Source organism: Dipodomys spectabilis, unplaced genomic scaffold, assembly GCF_019054845.1.
Source record: "Dipodomys spectabilis isolate Male_0828 unplaced genomic scaffold, ASM1905484v1 ptg000044l, whole genome shotgun sequence".
Lineage (NCBI taxonomy): Eukaryota > Metazoa > Chordata > Mammalia > Rodentia > Heteromyidae > Dipodomys > Dipodomys spectabilis.
This window is the reverse complement of record NW_024870721.1, coordinates 205,084-220,200: the sequence shown is the minus strand read 5'-3', so window position 1 is coordinate 220,200 and position 15,117 is coordinate 205,084. Positions and strand designations below refer to the sequence as shown.

General features: G+C 41.0%; 1 pseudogene; it reads left to right on the top strand.

The window, feature by feature from the left end:
- The first annotated feature begins 5,276 nt into the window (after positions 1 to 5,276).
- On the top strand, positions 5,277 to 13,777 carry LOC122106961 (annotated as a pseudogene).
- The last annotated feature ends 1,340 nt before the right edge of the window (positions 13,778 to 15,117 follow it).

The following is a 15,117-nucleotide window of genomic DNA, read 5'->3' as shown; positions in this document are numbered from 1 at the left end:
AAACGACATAGACTCTCTTCTTGGATTAAAAAGCAACATCCTTCTATCTGCTTCTTTCAGGAGTCACATCTTGCCCGTAAAAACAAACACATTTTCAATGTGAAAGGTTGAAACAAAATCTACCAAGCAAATGGCCCCCATAACCAGGCGGGAGTTGCAATCCTAATACCAGATAAAATAGACTTCAAATTAAAATTATTGAGAAAACATAAAGAAGGTCGCCACATACTCATTAAGGGATCTCTCCTTCAGGAGGATATTACAATTCTAAATATCTATTCGCCAAACAACGGAGCACCCAAATTTATCCAAGAAACACTACTTTCCCTCAAATCCCACATAGATCTAAAGACACAGGCCGAAATTTTCTTAATAGTGACCCAGAAGCACAACAAATCTAAGAAGGGTTGAACAAATGGGATTGCATGAAATTGCATAGCTTCTGCATGGCAAAGGACATAACTAGCAAGATCAGTAGAAAGCCCACGGATTGGGAGAAGGTCTTCACTAGCCATATAAGAGACAAGGGTCTCATATCTAAAATATACCTGCAACTCAAAAAATTAAACCCCCCAACAACAAACCTTCAAAGAAAAAACTGCCCAATAAATAATTGGGCTAAAGACATAAAGAGAAACTGCTCCGAATAGGAACGAAGGATGGCCAATAGACACATGAAGAAATGCTCAACCTCCCTAGCAATAAAAGAAATGCAAATTAAAACAGCATTGAGCTACCACCTCACCGCAGTTAGAATGACTAGAATCAAGAACTCTAATAACAACAGATGCTGGATGGCATGTGGACAGAAGGGAACCTTAATGCATTGTTGGTGGGAGTATAAACTTGTACAACCACTTTGGGAAGTAGTATGGAGGTTCCTCAAAAGACTCCACATAGAGCTCCCCTATAACCCAGAAATCCCACTATGGGGCATTTAACCAAATGTTCACAAACAAAACTACAAGAAAGTTACAAACACAGCTATGTTTATTGCAGCCTTATTTACCATAGCTAAGATATGGAACCAACCCAGATGCCCCTCAGTAGATGAATGGATCAAGAAAATGTGGTATATATACACAATGGAATTCTATGCTTCCATCAGAAAGAATGACAGCCCCATTTGTTAGGAAATGGAAAGACTTGGGAAAAATTATATTAAGAGAAGTAAGCCAAGCCCAAAGACACTTAGGTCCCATGGCTTCCCCTATTTGTAATAACTTGTTTAAGTCTGAGTCAAGCAGAAAAGGTCAGATAAGTTGATGTTAGGGAAATGAACCCTATGATATTTATTCAAATGATTTTTTTCTTTCATGCAATTGTTTCTAACACATTTATAAGATGATTTCTTTGTTGCTTTACATGTGCCTCCACCACTGTATAACCCCTGCTTTCACTGTATTTGATGTTATCATTTGTGGAGGGGAAGGGAAAAAACAAATCGTTTAAATAGGTGGACCCATTGCAACGAGACATACAAGTCATTATGTCAAAAACGAACTTTACAACTTTGGTGGGGGGGATGAGGGTTGGGTGGTGGGACAGGGGGAGAATGGGAGGGGAAGGGGAAACAAAGGAGGAGGCTACAATGCTTTATCAGAAATGTATTCATTGTCTTGCCCATGTAATTGTAACCCCTCTGTACAGTATTTTCACAATAAAAAAGTGGTCTAATTTGGAAAATGTTCCATGTAATGGTGAGAAAAAATGTATTCTGATGCTGCTGGGTGAAATATTCAGTAGTTTTCTGTTAAATCTAGCTGATCTAAGCAGTTCTTTTGATCCGCAGTTTCTCTGTTGAGTTTTTTCGAGTTGATCTATGTATTGTGGATAGTGGTCTTTTAAAGTCCCCAACAATTCTTATCTTTGGATCTATTTGAGATTTTGGGGAAAGTAGTATCTGTTGGATAAATTTCGGTGATCCATTGTTTGGCGAATAGTATTTATTATTGCAATATCCTCCTGAAAGAAATATCTCTTAATTCGTATGTAGTGAACTTCTTTATCTCTTCTCACTAATTTTAATTTGAAGTCTATTTTATCTGATGTTATGATTGCAATTCCTGTCTGTTTATGCTGGCCATTTGCTTGGTAGATTTTGTTCCAGACTTTCATGTTCAAAGTGTATTTGTTTTTATGAGCCAGGTGTGATTCCTGAAGGCAGCAGATAGAAAGATGTTGCTTTTTAATCCAACTAGACAGTGTATGTCGCTTAATTGGAGAGTTAAATCCGTTAATATTGAGAGAAAGGACTGAGAAGTGTTTGGTAGTTTCTGCCATTTTATCCGCCTTCTTGGGGGCTGCCTCAACTTGGTTCTTCCTATGGTTTTTGGATTCTCAGTTTGGGTGCCATTTCTTTGTCTTTATTGTGATCTTGTCCGTTCTGTCTGTGTAGGACATCTTTAAGTATCTTTTGTAGGACCGGTTTGGTGGAGATATTTTTTTTTTCAGTTTTTCTTTTCTATGGAAGATTTTTATTTCACCTTCGGTTATGAAGGAGAATTTAGCTGTTTACAGTATTCTTGGTTCATACTTTGTCTTTAGGTCATGGCATGCATCATTCCAGGCTCTTCTTGCTTTAATTTACTCTGATGAAAAAAATGAAGTTATTCTAATTGTTTTCCCTTCATAGATGAGTGATCTTTTCTCATTGACAGCTTTAAGGATCTTTTCCTTGGTCTGAATTGATCTTGTGCATATTATAATGTGACGGTGGGATGTCCTGCTCTCGTCTGTTCTATTTGGGGCTCTAAACGTTTCCTGTATCTGAATAGGCCTATCCTTTTGCATGTTTGGGAATTTCTCTGCTAGGATCCTGTTAAACAAATTTCCTAGACCATTATCTTCTGTTTCTAGGTGCTACTCTACACCCATTATTCTCAGATTAGGCCTTCTGATGGTGTCTTCCAATTGCTGAATATATCTATCATATTTCTGGATATGTCATGGATAGTTGTACATTGTTTCTGTATAATATCTAGGCTGTCTTCATTTACCGAGATTCGATCTTCTGCATGGTCTAACCTACTGTCAAGACTTTCTTCTTTGTTTTTTATTCATTTTCCTTCTAATTGTTTGGTTTTGATTACTTCAAATTCTTTGTTGGAGCTTTGTTTTAGATCTTGAATGGACTTCTTTACTTCCTTAATTTGGTGTTCAGTTCTTATTCTCAAATCACTTAGTTGTTTGGTTATGGTTTCCTTATACTCCCATTCCTTCTGTTGGGTTCCATTCAGCATTCCCTTTGTGGTCTCCCTGAATTCTTTCAACTGTCTGTTTATGGATTCCATGAATGCCTCTATTGAACTTTGTTTATTCTCGTCCCTCCCTTGCAATTCCAGTGTTACTCTTTGATTAGCTTCCTCATTTTCATGCAATTCCTGTAGTTCTCTTTGACTGTTCTCAGCTTGTTCACGCAATTCCTGACATTCTCTTTGTCTGTTTTCAGCCTGCTCATGCAATTCCTATAATTCTATGATGGTTCTCAGCCTGCTCACACAATTCCTTTATTTCTCTTTGAGTGTTCTCAACCTATTCATGCATTTCTGTATCAATCTTTGAGTAGCTTCCTCATGCTCATGAGATTACTGCATTGATCTTTGGTTTGCTTCCTCTCTCTCCCTATCATGTTCACACTGAGTCCCTTGCAGGTTTTCTATCTGTTCATTCACCATGTTTCCAAGTAATATTTATTGAGCTTTTGGGGAACTCTCCTCTGGAATACTGGTTATCATGAGTGGGAGTTGAGATACCAGGACTTTCATTTTTCTTGTGTTTTTCTGGCTTGTTCTGACCATTTGATATGAAAGTTTTCTGCTAGAATACTTTTTGAAGGCATGCATCAACCAAAGTCCTGCAGTTGCACAGGCAAAAGGACACAGATATAATCTACTTCAACAGATACAATCTATTCAACATCAAACAACTATGGATTAATGGGCTAACAACAGCAAGGACGAATTTGGCAAACCAGAAATTATTATATTTAGGGACAAATGTGAGGAAAAATAGGATTAGAAGAATGTAGAGAGGTAAAAGGAGAGTGAATTTAACCAAGTTCTAATCTCAAAGAGGGAAATGAATTGGACAGAATAGTAGGAGAGAGAAAAAAGAACAAGAAAAAATGGGAAAAACAAATATTTAAGTTTAATAAATGAATCTTAAAAATTATCTAAGTTTAAGGTGATATTGAGAGAAGAAAAAGATACGATGAGAGGAGGGGAGGGATAGAAAGGAGACATGAAAAACTAAAAAATAAAAAATCTCAAAAATTATATAGGCCTAAAGAGATAATACTGCTATTACAGAATTTAAGGCTAAGAAGTTTTGCTTTGAGTAATAAAATTCTTGATTAATGTGTATACAATGGGGGTAAGGTCTAATATTTGACAATGGGCATATATCTGAAGATGAGCAGAACAGCAAATAAGTCACACACAAAAACAAGGAAACAGAAGAAAAATGAAAAGAATGAAAAAGAAAAAAAAAGATAAAAGGACCAAAAGGTCAGTAGAGATTTAAACAAAACACACTCACACACACATACACCTAAAATAAAAATTAGGAGGGGAGAAAAAAATTAATAGAAAACAATTTTTTTAAAAAACTAGAAATTAAAAAAGGTACCAAAAAGAGTTCTTTTTTTTTGCGGGGGTGGAGGGGAAGTAGATGTGAAGATCCTGTATCTCCCTGTGTCTGTAACCAGTCTCTTGGTGGAGTCTTTAGTCTGCTTGTGGTGTTTGGTTTGCCTGTGGCTTGATTGGTTTCTTAAGTCAATTTGTTGGAGCAGGCAGAAAAATGATCAGGATTTTGTGATCCTCCTCCCAGTATAGTTCAATGAGAGGGAGATCTGCTTTGAGTTTCACAAAAGAGGGAGATGGCTGTTTCCTCTAATTTGAAGATGCTGTGATGAGGCTATGTTCTGGGTAGAATTGAGGCCTTTCAGCAAATTGCAGCTTTTCCCTGAGGGGTAACTTCTGAGACACTCACAGAGCCCAGCCTAGAGCCATTCTCAGGGTTTATGTTTACTGAATTTCACTTGATTGTCTAGGCTGCTGTAGGGAGGGGCAGCCTCTGGCTCTGTTTACCCAGTGAAGAAAGTCACTCCCCTCGGGGCAGAGCTTTGTCTGCCTGGGCTGGGTGACTTTTCCCAGGGAGGAGCTGAGCCTGGCAGGTCAGGTCAGGTGCCTGAGACCTCCTAAATGACTCTTTTGTTTTTTTTCCAAGGCCTGAGTTGGAGCTTGCTGCTCAGCTGGGCCTTTTCAATATCAAATATGGAGGTCTCCGGGGGTGAGGATGGTAAGGGTGGCCTTCCCTCCTCTGTTCCCTAAGAAGGAGTGAGTATGTCAGGATTCTACTCACGCTGGAGTCTTGGTTCCTGGGTTGTCTCTGGTCTGTGATAAGCAGGATGAAGATATCTGCTACTTATCAGTTCTTTCTGGTTTTAAGTAGAATCCGGTCACCTGCTGTGTCTGGCACCATTGTCCCAGACTCTGTGTTGTTCTTTTGGCGGCTAGGCTGCTGCCGTTGCCGCCACCACCACAGCTGCAGCTAATGGCAAGTGCTCAGATCTGTCTCCTTGCCTGGATTTTCCCTCTCTGGCCAAACTGTACTGTGATGGCACACTTGGTCATTCTCTGACCTAGGACTCTTCAGTGGAACACTACAACTATTTTCTATGTGAGAGCTTGTTTAGCCTCTAGCTTCTCCTCCTCCATCCTCCCCTAAAGTAATCTGTTGTTGCTTTTTAAAAAACTGGTGACAGTTTCTCATGCCTGTAATCATAACAACTCAGGTGGCTGAGATCTGATAATCGAGGATTAATAACAGCCTGGGTAAGAAGGTCTGTGAGACTATTATCTCTAACTGGTTACCAAGAAACTAAAAGGGCCCTGTGGGCCAAACTAGTAGAGTGATAGCCTTGAGCACAAGAGAATAGGGATTTCAATCAGGCCCTCAGTTCAAGCTTCTCATATTAAAAAATGTTAAAAACAATTTGCCATCATTTGTAATTTCAGCATCCTCAACTAGTGGTTTATTTAAAGCCAATTTGCATCTCAGTTTGCACGTATTTGGGTGGGGGAACTAAACTTATATAACATTTAAAAGAAAATAAATGAGCACAAGGGTACAGGTGGCTCACGCCTGTAATCCTACCTTCTCAGGAGGCTGAGAAATGAGGATGTTGGTTCAAAGCCAGTCTTGGGCAGAAAAGTTCCCATGAGACTGCTATTTCCAATTAACCACTAAAAACAAGAAATGGCACTATGGTTTAATCTTGTATGGCAGAGTGCTAAACTTGAGCAAAGAAGCACTGCGACAGCACCCATGCCCTGTATTCAAGCCTATGTCTGAAGGAAAAAATAAAGATTTCAGGGCTGGGAAGGTGGCTAAGTGGTAGGGTGCTTGCCTTGCATGTATGAGCCTTTGGGTTCGATTTCTCAGTACCACATAAGCAGAAAAGCCAGAAGTGGCACTGTGGTTCAAGTGGTAAAGTGATATCCTTGAGGTGAAGAGCTGAGGGACAGTGCCCAGGCCCAGAGTTCAGGACCCATCATGGACAAAAAACAAACAAAAAAAAGAGTTCAAACAAACGATGTGCACAATAGACTATACACTAAAGATGAAAGATAAAATTAATACATTAATAATTAAAATGATGAACATTGTTCCAATTTTGTAGGTGGTGAATGTAGCAGAAAAAGTGATAAGATATAATGATTCATTTCTAACAACTCCATTTTTCAAACTCATTTACTACTTTTAAACTAAAGAGGCACGTAAGTATCACTTTACAGAAAAACAAAACTGTACATGTATTTTAGCCTGAATTCCACATTTTATAATTTGCCTTTTAGTGAACAATCTATCTTTTCATATAAAATACTTGTGATACCTTTAATACTTCACATCTTTCCAGTATTTGGTTATATCAAAATTCCTCCCTTCCTTCTTTTCTTCCTTCCATTCCTTCATATTCTTTCCTCCTTTCAATCTTAGCAATTAAACTCAGGGCTTCATGAATTTTAGGTAGGTGCTCTACAAAGTGAGCCATACACCTGCTCTTTTCGCTTTAGTCACTTTTGTTTTTGTTGGTCATGTGGTTTGAACTCTGCACCTGTACACTGTCCCTGCACTCTTCAGCTCAAGGCGAGTGCTCTACTGTTTCAGCCACAGTGCCACTTCTAGTTTTCTAGTGGATTATTGAGATAGGAGTCTCACACACTTTCCTGCCTAGAGTTGCTTTGAACTGGGATCTTCAGATCTCAGCCTCCTGAGTAGCTAAGATTACAGGCATGAGCCACCTGTGCTCAGCGCTGCTGTAGCCATTTTTATGACAGGGTTTTCTGTTTATGACCAGGCCAGCATGGATCACAATCCCTCGATGACAGGGAGGGTTGTGTGTAGCAACTCAGACACAGTGGGGAAACAACTTTCTCTGCCCATCACAGGGAGAATTTTGGAGGGTTGCATTAGAAATTTCTAGAAGTGGGTTGTGAGGAGAATTCTGCTTCCAGGAGTCTCTTCCCACTTCCCAGCATTCTAGTCCTGCCACAAAGGGTCTATGGTAGAAGGCTCAGGATGTAGAGGGCAGACTCTCATTTTCCTTGTCACCAATCTGCCCACAGCATCAATTGTTCCATCTTAACTATTTGGATGGACTTCTACCCTGATGATTTTTATGAGCACAAGAAACTTGACATCCTGAAAAAACTTACACAGTATGACAAGCTCAACATGCCCTCTTCAGACTTGCTGTTCTGCTTACATATTCTTCTGGACCAGCTGGAGCAATGCATGACCCGTGAGACCAAGGAAAAGAGTAAATAGTCCTTGTTTAGATGCCTTAGAGCTTTTGAGTAGGGATGGAACCTAGGTCTCAAGGGATGGGCCTGCTTTGCCAAGAGCCCTTTGTACTACCCAGCTTAGCAAAATGTTCTTTTATGGATGTTCTATGCTGGGTAATGTCTGTTCCCTTTTTAAAAGAACTTGGACATAACCACTCATTAGAAACACCCTACCTTCTCATCAGTGTTCAGCCCAAACTCAAGTTCTACAGCTTCTCCTACTAAATCCTTATAGAGGTTTAGTCACACTTTAACTTCTAGAGTCTACTCTAAGACTCCTGTACCTATTTACATTCTTATGTTTGTGTCACTGTAGAGAACTTCCTGCTGAACTCCAGATAAAGAACCCATCAGTGATGTCGCCTATGATGACTGATGGAGATTGGAAGCCAAAACTGGACTCCAAAAGCATGTGAACATAGAGGCTTTTTTCAATGTGTAGAAAGGCCCAACTAGGTTTTGAGTCCTGTGGACATCCCACTGGTTCTGAACTCCACATGTGATATAGGTGTACCTGCACATACCACCAAGGAAGAAGATGATCCAGAATGTCTTCCATTGATGTTCACAATTCACCTAGATCACATCCAAAGCAGTAAAAAATGTTTTGGTCCTGGAGTGCAGGGTAAATATGTGCTAATGGAAAATGACCCCAGTCTATGTTCAAGAAAACCAGTAATTTAGGGTCAAAGTCTAGATTCAGTTGAGGAAAGGGAATCTGTCCTCACAGAATATCCAGACCAATCTGTCCTTCTGCTGGGGATCCAATTTCCAATTGAGAAATAAGATCTGTCCCTCCCTAGACTCGGGAAGAAAATACTGCCTTTAATGAGGAAGTAGATCCTTTTGAGGACTCTGAGGCAGAATTTGTGTCTGAAGCCAACTTAGAAGACAATCCAGATTTAGAGATTGCTTCCCCCCTTCTTTAGAAAATCGTTATATTTCTTTTTGGTCCTGATTGTTGTAAAATGATCATTCTAGTTATTTTTCTAACGTTATTAAAATGTCAGTGTTTATGTTATATTATATAATTCATGAGCCTTAAATGTGTTTTTTTTTCAACCTACAATGTAAAGCACCATGCACATGTGTTCTGTGTGTGGGAAAACAGAGTGACAGTGGGATGATCAAGAGAGCCTACTGGATATAAAGGGAATGGTTAAATGCACAGGGAGTTGCAAGGAAGCCAGGCCATGCCTGCATGGGGTGATAAGGTGGCTACAAAAGATCTAGGACATACCAGATCAGATGACCTAGAAAGCTGTTCTGTCAATTGGGACAAATGCTACAATACTTATAGTGGTATGTGGGACTTTCTTCCAACAGTGAGTTCAATTCTATATACATATTCATTGCGCTTTGGGAAATATTGAAGAAAAATTTGGCTCCATTAACATAAAAATTCTACTTAGGGCTGAATATATTTGACAAAATACATAAGAAATATCGACATTGGAAAGTATAAGCCATCATCAATAGAAGAAAGAAGGCTTATATAGATCGACAAACACAAAATCAAGAAGCAATTAAATCAGTTATATGGAAATACATGTTATATTCATTACATTTTGTACAGTATATTATATGATATATAAGATCAAATATGATTTTTCATACTACAAGGGCTTTTAACTTTTTCAATCTTAAGTATTTTTTCACATAATATTAGTGTAAAATATTATTGGGGAAAGTGGTAATATAACTTTGATTATAATTATATGAATATATATTTTTGTGTTTCTAGATATAACACTGATTATAAATAGATGGATAAATATAAACATATATTTGTATATCTGTCTATGAGGTGAATATAATGAAACAGGCTACACGATGTATAAAAAGGCAGTTATGAGTTAGTATATGAGACTCAGGCCTGTAATCCTAGTGATGTGGGAAGCTGGGTTCTGAGTTTTAGTTTCTCTTACCCCCATGCCACTAGATTTTCAGAGAAACCTGGTCCCTCGAGTGTAGCCAAGCGACACGTATGCAGTAGGATCACACTCTGTGACCCCAGAGGAAAGTCAGTAGAAATCAGGACAAGCCTCTTATGCTATGACAGTCTACTCAGTTCCTGTGACAAGATGGCCATCTGTAGAACATCAGATGGAAAGTTGGCATTCCCTCCCAAAATGTTTTTGACTATCCTGAATTAAACCTTATTTCCCTTCCCAAGCTGCAAACACATAGAAATATGCCAAGGGCTCAAGAGAGATGGACAAAGACTTACAAATACATAAAATTATATACTTTTTTGGGGGTCCGGTTGTCAGCTTGAACTCTGGGCTTGGGTGCTATCCATCAGCTCTTCAGCTCAAGGCTAGCGCTCTACCACTTGAGCCACAGGGCCACTTCCAGCTTATTTTCGTTTTGCTTATGTGGTTCTGAGGAATCGAACTCAGAGCCTCATGCATGCAAGGCAAGCACTCTACCACTAAGCCACCTTCCTAGCCCCAAAATTATATACTTTGTTTCAGTAATTCAATGACAAATCATCAAAGGCATATCTTGAATTTTCTTTTTTTAATGGAAATGGGAACATACACTGAGTGCATTAGGGAGTAGGTGATAGTTAGGATGCTGTGTTGTGGAATGGACTCCTGGGCATGGGAGACACTTGCCTTGGAGAACTTGTGTGGAGATGCGTCTCTGCACACAGTTTCACAAAACAATGCCCATAACTTGTATGATGTCATAACCATCTTTCCATAGCAGCAAATAGGTGTCAGGCACTGATCTTGCTCTGAGGTGGACTCAGCAACACAGAAAGGCACAAAGAATGAGAGGGAATGACTGCTAGCCACCAGACATCAGCTTCAAGTGCTGTCTTGACCAGAAGCTAAGATAAATTGAGCTGGAGAAGGCTGATCCCTATGCAAGGCTCCTGAGCACTAAGGACCAGGCACTATTATAGGTGTTGGAGAAACAAGTGAATGTGGCTCTCTCCTCATCAATTTCATGCTGAAAAGAAAACCAGAAATCATAATGATAATTTTTATAAATCAGAGACATGACATTGGTAGTTTTGTGGCAACAACTTCACAGCGGTTATGTGAGGAGATATTCCTGAGGAGGAGATAGTTAACCTGAGAGCCATCATCCATGCAATTAACTAGAAGCAGGTATTCCAGGCAGTAAGAGCAGCAAGTACATCCCTCATTGATGGGAAAGGATGTAACTTGCTTCAGAAAAGGAAAACATCACTGATGTGCTTGCTTGTGAAGTAAGAATAAAAAGGTACAATGAAGAAAAAAAATCAGACATGAAGATCTGAATAAATTATATAGATATTGGATGCTGCGAGTTACAAGAAGAAAAATTCTGATGTTATTCTAAATCTGACATAACCCACTGGAACCAAAATGCTCACATAGTACCTAGACACATCTGATTCACCTAGAGAACACTTTTAAAATGTGATTCTAGCCAGGTTCTGGTGGCTCACAACTGGAATGCGAGCTACTCGGGAGGCTGATACCTGAGGATCACGTTTGAAGCAAGCCCAAAGAGGAAATTTGGAAAGACTCATCTCCAATTAACCACCAAAATTATGGACTTGAAGCTGTGGTTCAACTGGTAGAGCACTAGCATTGAGAAAAAATTAAAGGACAGCACCCAGGCTCTAGGTTCAAATCCCTGGACTTCACAAAACAAAAAGTCAACAAATAAAATTTGGTGCTCAGTCGATCAGTACTTAGCATTCTACTTCAATGTATTTAGTATGAGCCTAGGAAGTTACATCTTTAGCAAATGCTCTCCCCTCATATTCTGCTTCATTACCAGTATTCAAACCCCTGGCATTACCAAAGTCTCCTCCCAGTTAACATAGCAGTCTACCACTGGGAATTAATAGATATATTTTTATTAATCATAATCTATCCACACACATCAAATGAGTAGTAGCCACATTCCACTATTCTGAATGTTTTTTCTCCCCCTTTGAGTTAATAAACCTTACCATTAAAAACTATAGAATACTTATTAAATTAAGTCAACAGTCATCATTCTTCCACCCAATCTTGTAACCTAATTTATGTGTTTTTTTTTGTTTCTTTGATGTTGGTGCCCTGTATCTTGTATGTACATTTCTCTAGCTTTGGGAGGTGAAGGGAAAAAACCAAATGCTTAACAAGGGATACAGTTTGACCCATTTTAACAATGAGATCAAGACACTATGTTCAAAAACGAACTTTACAATTTAGGCAGGGAGTGGGAAGGAGGGATGGAAAGGAGTAGTTATGGAGGTGGAAGGGTAGGGATGGTAGGGGAAAAACAAAGGAGGTAGTATCAATGCTTGAGAGGAAATGAACTCATTACCTACCTTATGTAACTGCAATCCCTTTGTACATTATTTTTACAAAAAAAAAAAACGTATTAAAAAAGATGAAAAGACCCAGAAATAAAACTACATACTTACAATCATCTGATATTCGACAAAAGAGTGAAAGATGTAATGTGGAAAAAACATAGCCTTGCTGGGTGACTGTGGCTCGTGCCTTTAATCTAGCTAATCAGAAGGCTGAGATCTGAGAATGGTTGTTGAAAGCCAGCAGGGCCAGGGAAGTCGATGAGACTCTTAGCTCCAATAAACCACAAGAAAATGGGAAGTGGAACTGTTGTTCAAGTACTAGCCTGGAGATGAAATGCTGAGGGGTAGCTCCGAGGCCGAGAGTTCAAGCCCCACGACCGACACACACAGACACAGACACAGACACACAGACACACAGAAACACAGACACAGACACAGACACACACACACACACACACCACATACACACACATCATAGCCTCTTCAACTATTGGTGTTGGGAAAACTGGACATCAATAGGCAGAAAACTGGAAGTGGATCTCTGCTTGCACTAACATCAACTCAAAATGGATTAACTACATTAAAATCAGCCAAACTACTATAAGACAGAAAAAGGGTGACATTAGAACTTATAGGTACTGAGGTGGAAGCTGGGCAGCTGCACGCCGAGCACCGGTAGTTGCGCTCCAGATCCTACAATCTCACACTGCGTGCCTTGACCCAGTAACTGCTTACTCCAGTTGGCTCCTGCAATGGGCGTCATGCTTCCGGCGGCGCCCGGCGCTCAGGGCAGCTCTACTCACCACCCTGGCCCTGCTCCTCAGGCCACCGGTGACGAGGGTCCCATCTTGCAATGCGAGCACTGTGATGGGATCGCGCTGGCCCAGTGCGAGCCTCTGCCTGCAGTGCCTGCGTGTGCCGAGCTGGTGCGCGAGCCAGGCTGTGGCAGCTGCCTGACATGTGCTCTGCGGGAGGGCCAGCCGTGAGGTGTCTACACAGAACTCTGCAGCTAGGGGCTCAGCTGCCAGCTGCCACCAACCGAGCCACGCCCACTGCAGGCGCTGCTGGATGGCCGCGGGTTCTGCGCCAATGCCAGCGTCCTGGCCGGGTGAGCGCCTACCTGCTGCTGGCGCCCTCTGCCTCAGGAAATGCTAGTGAGTCAGAGGAGGACCTAGGCACGGGGAGCTTGGAGAGCCATGCCCCTCCCAGCACACATAGGGTGCCTGAATCCAAGTTCCATTCCATTCACGCGAAGCTGGACACCATCAAGAAAGGTCACACAAAGGACAGCCAGCATTACAAAGTCGACTATGAGTCCCAGAGCACGGACACCCAGACCTTCTCCTCGGAGTCCAAACTGGAGATAGAATACGGTCCCTTCCTTAGAGAGATGCAAGACACCCTGAATCACCTGAAGTTCCCCAATGTGCTGAGTCCCAGGGGTGTGCACATCCCCAACTGCGACAAGAAAGGATTTTATAAGAAGAAGCAGTGTCGCCCCTCCAAAGGCAGAAAGCGGGGCTTCTGTTGGTGCGTGGACAAGTATGGTCAGCCCCTCCCAGGCTTCGACAGCAAGGGCACGGACGACTTGCACTGCTTCGGCATGCATAGTCAGTAAACCCCACTGCATCATTTAAATTGGAGCTCCAATACGCCTTACTTTACACAAAAGACTGCCACGGACAGAACAGTACCTGCCTACAGCCTCCATTTACATTACTTTTTGTGATGACCTGGTTTTTTGTGTGTTTTTTAAAGAAAACCAAAGTTTAGACAGAGATTTTAGAAATGTCTATTGTTCCTTTAAATGGTAAACTTGAGCATCTTTCCACTTTTCAGTAGTCAGAAAAGAAAATTAATTTCTCTGTTGCTTTCTGTACTGATACTCCTGCCCAAAGCAGTGGACTTGATCCCCTTCTAGAAACCTCTCCACATCTGCCCATTGGAACAGCTGAACTTCTGCCTCCCTCACTTCAGTGGCTATTGTAGAAGACACCTCCTCGTTGTCCTCCGCACTGCTCAGGCCTCATGGAGAACAGGAAGGTCAGAAACTCAAATCACCTGGACATCTCTACCATACACGAGACCCCTGGGCCTCCTGATACTATCTTTGATTCCAAGCCATGGACCCCTGGGCCACAAAGCTTCTTCATTATCTGCAAGTGACTTGATCTGCTTGGAAAATACTGGAGAGATTGAGGTGGAATATAACTGACCAAGAAAGTTCTATAAAACTGACCCAAAAAAGTTCTAGCACATTCTGGGAAACTTGTAAATGCAGATCTTCCTGACCTCCCTCCATTAGGCAGCTTTTCAAGGATGGAGCCCAGTGGAAGGCCCAGGGTGGCCTTGGCTGTGGTCCAGCAGGGCATGGGGGAGGCTGGGGGTGTACCCCACACCTCACAGGCCTCACCAGTAATGGAGTAATCACTCTGGAGACAACAACAACAACAACAACAAAATGTTTTCTAATTTAACTCCTAGTTTGGGGTTGAGGATAATAAACTGTTTAAAGGCAAAAGTTTATTTTCACCCTTCATCTTTATTCTTGACCTAACAAAACAATGGTGTTTAATGTTATCTAAACAGGAAAGATGAACAGCTTGTTGAGAGAGCCTCATAGGGCACTGGGAACATGTAGAGAATACCTTGTGTTTGTTGAACTTGGAGTCCAACTCATACTTTATAATTCACACATATATGCAGAGAGAGAGAGATATGTTCTCAATGGTTAACATTGTATACAGCACAGCCCAACTATAATAGGATTCATACTAGATAATCCTAGATAGTGTTAATTACTAGAAGGTGTAACTATGGCTGTGATCAGGAGAGGACACTCAGTCCAGGCTGGGTTTTTCTCTCCCCAAGGCCAAACCCATGGCAGTGTTGGGTGAGTCGCGATTTTCCTGCCCTACACAGCAGCCGCGCAGAACAAAAAGAGGTCTCAAGACAGTC